Source organism: Rattus norvegicus, chromosome 17 (assembly GCF_036323735.1).
Source record: "Rattus norvegicus strain BN/NHsdMcwi chromosome 17, GRCr8, whole genome shotgun sequence".
NCBI lineage: Eukaryota > Metazoa > Chordata > Mammalia > Rodentia > Muridae > Rattus > Rattus norvegicus.
The window spans coordinates 64,311,085-64,318,736 of record NC_086035.1 but is presented as its reverse complement, the minus strand read 5'-3'; the positions used below and the strand labels follow the sequence as shown (position 1 = coordinate 64,318,736).

The 7,652-nt window shown below is 38.1% G+C and overlaps 1 pseudogene; it reads right to left on the bottom strand.

The window, feature by feature from the left end:
* Nucleotides 1–1,471: 1,471 nt before the first annotated feature.
* Nsa2-ps11 (NSA2 ribosome biogenesis factor, pseudogene 11) lies at nucleotides 1,472–2,266 on the bottom strand (annotated as a pseudogene).
* Between the last annotated feature and the right edge of the window lie 5,386 nt (nucleotides 2,267–7,652).

Below are 7,652 nucleotides of genomic sequence, written 5' to 3'. Positions count from 1 at the left end.
ACCATGTTCATTTCTTTATGCTCAATGAGTTGTGTGGAAACTGTCTTCAGCAATAGAATCTTGCTGTCATTTTATGGAGAACAACCTATAATCAGTTATGGAGAGCAGGAAACTGGGTTGTTTGCAAATTCCTGAAGGAGTCCTTTGGCCAACAACTAAATTAGGCACAACACATTTTCAGAACTGGAAGTTTCATTTGGTGACAAAAGATAACCAGTTGGGGGAGTCTATTTCTCCATTATTTGGCCATTTCATTTAGGAAACTTCTACATTGGGTTTACAGATTGTCCTCAAATGGCCCTAAATTTTATCTGTCCTTCCCAGTATTTTCTTCCTCACCCAATTATTCTCCATCCCTCCCCACTTGGTGCTCATATTCCAGTTCCCCCATCTATTCAAAACTAAATTGTTTCACTGTTCTAAAAAGAATCTACCTTTCCTTCATCATTCCTTACTATATATTTAACCTCTGTGGTTCTAATGATTGTGCTTGGTTATCGTCGACTTAACAGCCGATAAGCACATATAAACAAATACATACCATATTTTTATTTCTGAGATACCTCAGGATTGAGTTTCCTTCACAACTGAGTGATACTCCATGGCCTACGACACTATATATTCTTTATCTATCCTTCTGTTTAGGGACATCTATGTTTTTTTTCCAGTTTCTGGCTATTATGAATAGATCAACAATGAGCATGGTTGATCAAGTGTCCTTGTGGTAGGATGAAATGTACTTTGGGTATATGCCCAAGTGGGATATACCTGGGTGTTGAAATGATTTAATCAATTACTTTGTGACTCTGTAACAAGGCATGAAGGCACATCAAAGTATAACCCTGTGAAACAAACATACAATGCCCTAGAAACCAAAAGTAAAGAGAATATAAACAAGACCAACAATGTCTGACATGTTTTGTGAGAAAACCCCAATATCCTTTATTACTCTACCATGGACAGTATTTTTATGGGATCCTTTAAAAACTTTTTGTATACTAGGATCTGTGCAAGTACTTAAACTTTAGTCATTCAAGCCATTGTATTGACAAGGTTATGAGGAAGAAATCCTCATCCTAATTCTCATCTTTTCTGTGGAAAAAGTCACTAAATAGTAGTGAATGTCCTCATGTATCTCAGCCACCTGATCTGGTCACCATTAAATTGTCGTCTTTCCTACACCTTTAAAATGCCCCTCCTCTCTCTTCTCACCCTCATCTCCTCTTATCACTCTCACAGAATGGAAAGTCTGAGCCATGAGCATCTCTGGCTCTTTGAGTTGACATGTCTTGCCTCTTGTTTCTTTTTTTTTTTAATTGAGCAGTGTTTTATTTTCCAATTTTTACAATTTACTAAATACTTCTTGATGGCTGCACATGGGGTAAGGCTGATTGGTAGTTCAGAAAGATCTGGTGTTTTCCTGACACTGTAGTCTTCCATAGTGAGTAGAATGACTTGTATGACGTCACTGTCAAACCAGCAAGACTGCATTTATGCACCCATCGTTTTCAGGATTGTTGGTAACTTGAGCACACTTTCCCCAAATCACCTTGCCTTCTTGTGTCACAAGGCCCAGCTCGCTCACATTCACTTCAGTGACTGTCCCTGTGATGATCACACCCAGTGTTGTATATAATGGGGTGAGGGATTCTTTTTCACACTGAGTATAGGCAGGCAAAAGGTAGCTTTCAGCTCAGGGTGTGTGACATGGGCTTTTTTGAAACGTAAATCCATTGGCCTAATGAACCTTTCATATTTAGGTGGTTTTCTTGTAAAACCATCACCAATAAAGCAGACTTTTGTAACCATTCTCTTCCATGCCTTCGTTTTTCTTTTTCCTGTTCGAATAACTTTCAATACTTCTGTTTCTCCTTGGGCACGAACTTTGGGTAGAGGGACCTCCCATTTTCCTGCCTTTTCTTTCTGCTTCCGCTTAATCATGTTGAAAAGTACTTTTGCTCTTGATTTCCCCTCTCTGTCCAGCAGGTAGGCAAGGACTGCTCCCTGTGGAGTCTTCTCATCATCCTTCTACTTGGTGTTTCTCTTTTCATGCATCTTAATGGTCTTTTTCATTTGTATTTTCTCAGCATGGCGCTGTTTATGGTAGAGCTTAGCCTTCACGCCGATCTTTTTTTTTTTTTTTTTTTTTTTGCTTTCTTGAACATTCATGGGCCTCCCAAACTTCTTTCTTTCTCTTTTTCTCATGGTAGTCCAAATGATATCCTTATCGTTTGCGATGCAATTCAATATATTCATTTTGTGGCATGATGATAGCCGCAGAGCTTCAAAAAGTTCCAAAAACTTCTTAATTCCTGGGTATCACTGGCCCACAAGCCTGCTTCACTCAGGCTGGAACAGGAAAGGGTTTGCCTCTTGTTTCTTATCTGTTACTTCTATCATTGACGGTCATGACACATCAACATTTATTTTGCTTTGTGGAATGAATCATTACCCTCTTATGTTTTTTTCATTTTCCCTTTGTTTATACTGAAGAGTAAATTTGGACTCTAGAACAGACTGTACAATTATCCTTGATATATATCTTAGTAAATGTTGGTGTGTATTCAATAGACATGCAATAAAGCAAAAAAATAAATTAAAAAATTCAACAGCATTTTGCCATAAAACTTATAAAACTGTGATAAAATAGCAACTAATCAAGACAGCTAACCCAGCCTAGGAGCTTCTGGAAAAATGTCTTTGAAATTCTTGAAGGAAGATTGGGTGCAGGGGTACTGAGACCTGTACATTTTGTTTTTTAAAGTGTATCTTAGCAGGCTTTTCCGATATGCCTGTTTTAAGTTATTTAATGGTACCATGGAAAGTTGCAGGAGAGAGGGCTCAGCTGTAAGAGTACACGATTACAGTTTTCCTGAGGACCTGAGTTTGTTTCCAAGCATTCACACTGAGCAGTACACAGACACCTGTAACTCCAGTTCCAAGGGATCTTCTGCCCTCTAGTGACCTCTATGAGTACCTACACCACACACACACACACACACACACACACACACACACACACACACGCACACACGCACGCACGCACGCACGCACACGCACATGCACACACACTTCTAAGAAAGCATTTCTTAATTTTTTTCTGAGTTTCGCTGTTTTGTTCTAAACTAGGAAGGATTCTTATTTAAAGGAGATATATTCAATTATGTTACTGGGTCTATGAATTTCCCTCTGAGAAACAGGTTTCATCATAGCTAATAACTATCCATTGTTAAATCACAATATGTAATTGTCACTTGTCACTTGTGCTTGGTTGTGATATATTTGCTGATTTAATTAACTAAGGATTTCAACTTTCTGTCAATATATACTCCCTCCCTTGTTTTCTAGGTCTGAAGGCTTTGATACAATTTCAAAGTGAAGCTACTTTTTATTATTCAGTAAATGTTTCCCATTCTGGGATTGCAAAATGAATAGCAAAGAAGACATTTTTCTTCCTGCAGACCCATCCAGAACAGCTTTTCCTCAGAGCAGAGCCTTGCTTGTATCTAAGATGCATAGATGAGCCGATTACATTCCAAAGGGGCCTCTCACAAACAGTGGGCTAACCAGAGTCACACAGGCACTGTGGCCAATGCTCCCCTCTCTTCTAACTTTCACTTTAAATGATTGGCAGGAAAAACACTGTAATGTTACCAGAGAGAGAGAGCTTTTGTCATATGGCCAAATTGGCTGAGATGAGAGAGAGAGTTGCTGGAAATTTTTCTTTCTATATTGATGACTACTTTAAATTGAAAGAGCGATTGCCACTTTAAATTGGAAGTTCTAGAATGTTGAATATATCTCTCTAGGCTTTTTGGTTTTATTTTCACTGGCTTTTGCTTTTATGACCATCAAAATTGTGCCTGTCAGATCTTAACACCTTGAAAGAAAACCTACTTGAGGTAGCTAGAGATGGCAATCTATATGTTTCCCTGAACATCAGCAACAAAAACAACAACAACAACAACAACAACAACAACAACAACAACAAAATGTCATCTTCAAAATTCTATGTGTTCTCTCAGAGGCCTTAGGAAGATTTAAGGAAATGAACTACATGCCAAGATGTAAAATATTTCTAACATGTATGTATTTGTGTATTTATGTATGTATGTATGTGTATATATGTATCATGTATGTATGTAATGTATACATGCATGTAGTATGTAATATATGTATGTGTGTATATATGTATGTATTATGTATGATTTACCTACTACCTTTCCATCCATCCACCCATCTAAAATAAGGAGATTGAAATTCAAAAGGAGATTTAAGAAATGCACATGCTGTATGGAGAAATGGGGAAATGCAATGCAGAAAGCGCAATTGTTGACAGCAGGCTATGTGGAACACAAACATTTCTGTCACTTCTGAGTTGGAGGAGCCAAGAGAAATCACAGTGAAATTCTTGAAGCCTCAGCTCCCTGGGCTTAAACTGAGATAATGACTTCTAAGAGCTGCAAGCTGGTGATGAGGATGAAACAATGGAAACAATGTCCCCTGCAGGAATTGTTGGCAGCTCTATCTGGCATTCGTTATCATGTTACCTGTTTTCTGCTGTGCTTGCTGGTCCATTGTCATATAGTTAAAATGTAAAAATATTTAGGGTTGAAGGTGACATGTCCTCTACAGTCGCATGTATTTAAACACCAGGTCCCCAGCTGGTGGCATTGTCTGAGGAGGTTGTTGAACTTTGGCTAGATGTCACCTGGATGTCACATTTAGGGTAAGAGTTTGAGGGTTATAGGTTAACTCCACTTCCTGTCTAAACTCTCCATGTCCTTTCTTTTTTTTTTTTTTTTTTTTTTTTTTTTTTTTTTTTTTGGTTCTTTTTTTCGGAGCTGGGGACCGAACCCAGGGCCTTGCGCTTCCTAGGCAAGCGCTCTACCACTGAGCCAAATCCCCAACCCCTCCATGTCCTTTCTTAACAGCATCAACATAAGTCCTTCCTTCCTGAACTTGCTTCAGTCAGGCAATCTGTCATAGCATATGTGTGTGTGTGTGTGTGTGTGTGTGTGTGTGTGTGTGTGTGTGTGTGTATGCATGTGCACGTACACTTGTGCATGTATGTGTGTCTATGTGCATGTGTGTACATGTGTGCATGTGTGCGCATGTTTAGAGTTCAGCATCTTCCTAAAGTCATTGTTAAGGTATGCCTGTAGCATGTATTTCCCCTTTACAAAATCTGTGACTTCAGGAATTATTTGTCAATTGCACCCAATACGGGATGAAGGTGAATAATTTTGAAAAGAATGAAGTTCTAAAGAGGAGATAAGCTGAAATGGAAGACAGATCAAGACTATAACCAATATAATTTATTTGTTTATTATTTATTTCTATGCAGCCCAGCATAAAAGAATTATGCTATAATTAAAAAGTATGCAGTATAATTAAGCTGCAAATATGTCTGGCCCAAGAAATCAGTTTAAACAGAGCTTAAAGAGGAGAGTTAATAGGAAGTAAAAAAGCCAAGGGATGAAGCTATCCCATGTTACTCCATGCTAGCCCACCAGGAACACCATAAGGAGTTTCTCCTTTAGAACATAATCATCATCATTTCTCTTCTGCCTCAGGCCCCTGCTCAGCATGGGTGACCAATCTTACTTAGCACCACACATGAGAGAGGACCTGAGAAGCTCATTGCAGCTGAGAAGCATGAGGATCATATAAAGCATCATCAGACCTTAGAACCAGGCCAGCAAATTGTCCTAATTTCCCATCTGAATGGAAAGGAATGAAATGTAGATGAATTTTTACATGTGTCATTGAGTGTATCTAATGCATTAGGTTACACTAAGAAACCAAATACTAATTTTAGATACTCTTTCCTTTTGTATTTTTCTTTTATTTTATTATAGTAGGATGAGGATTATCCTTTTCATGCATGTTTGAATGTACTTTGAGAGGCCAGAAAGATAGTTCAGTAGTTAAGAGCATTGGGTTTTAAAGTGTAAGTGTAATGTGTTTTAAGCACAGCTCTCTTGTCACTCTATTATCCTCCCCTTCTCTGCTCTCTCTTCTTTCTTTTTCTTGTTTTTCTGTTCCCCCGAAGAAGATAATTTCAACTCTACTCTAATGTCATCTGTACACATGTAGTTTTGTGTCTGTATAAAATCTAGGAGCCACAAACATCCTTCTGAGGCAGACTTCACTATACCAGCATCTGCAGTTGCATTACCTGCACATGCTATAACTGTGAACACAGGCAAACACTTCTGTATACGACTCCAGTCACTCAGGAATTAACAGCAACAACTGGCAAAAGTGACTTCATGATATTTTTTAAAGTCCTACCTAATAAAGACATAAGATAACTGAGTCAAGACAGTCCAGGACATGGCAGAAAATTTTTGTTATCTGAAGATCTTACAGAAGCTTAATATCTAGGGTACAAGAAGAACTCAGAAAAAAAAAGAGGAAATGAGGCCACTCAATCAGTGGACAGCTAACGAAATGAGCAGATACTTCATTTTATATACTATCTCACCCAGGATGGTGTGAAGCTCTGACATGTTGTGGAAATGGGAAAAGCCCCGGGGGCCATAATTTTGTCTGTGACTTACAAGTGTAAGATGAGCTGAACCCTTGAGTCTCAGCTTCTTTATCTATGATATACAGATTGAGTGTCTCTCAACTCTCTAAAGTGATACTGTGGGGTTTTATTGGAATGCGCTTCACTGTTCCCTGTTGTCCAATGCTACAATTCTTTTCTTCCTTTTCCAACTGGGAATTGACTCTCCATTTCCAAACTCTACGCGTTTTCCATTCAGTCATTTCACTCCTTACTGCATTTTAGGTTCTTCTATATAGAAACACTCTCCCTTCATTTTTGTGTCTGATTTCATACACATTATGGAATCTAAAGGGATGTTCTCTCCCTTTTTGTCTCCCTCTGTCTGTCTCTTTGCCATACTATGTCTCTCTCCTTAAATGTGTGCAAATGGAGGGCAGAAGTAAGCTTCGGCTATTCTTGTTTGTGTTGTATCCACCTTGGTTTCTGAGACAATGTCTTTTTCTGGGCTGGAACACATTGGTTAGTCTATGCTGCCTGGCCAGTGAGCCACAGGGAAATCCTTGGCCAGTATTGATTTTACACCCTTCATATCACGCTCTCTGGGCCAAGACTTACAAATATCAATCAATGTTGTAGACACTCATCTTTGATTTTATTAATATTTTAAAATGGATGTGAATAAAAGTGCTTTTCCTCACTGCTGACTCTGACAACATAAAAAAATATCAGATGCTAAAATGTAGTGTAAAATGACTTAAAATTTATGAAGTATGGAATGTATGTTTGAAATAATTCTTATAATATCAGAGGGTAAAGGAAAATGGTCACTTAAAATAGAATATCAGAGGATAAAAGGCAGTGTAATTCATAAAAGTTTTCAAACAATCAATCCTAGAGTTGAAAAACATTTCTCTGAAAACAAACTAAAGAATTCCCTGAAGAAGAGATGACTAGGGACAGGGAAACAAATTATGAAATCTCTATCATGACTATTTTTACCAGCTTTAATTAAATTGATCTGAACAGTGCCAATAGGTCTCTATCTCTAAATCTCACAGAATTTAATATATACATCCGTCCAGTGATGGTCTTATGAATAACATTTAAAAGTTCTCATTTGCATACTCTGACTTAG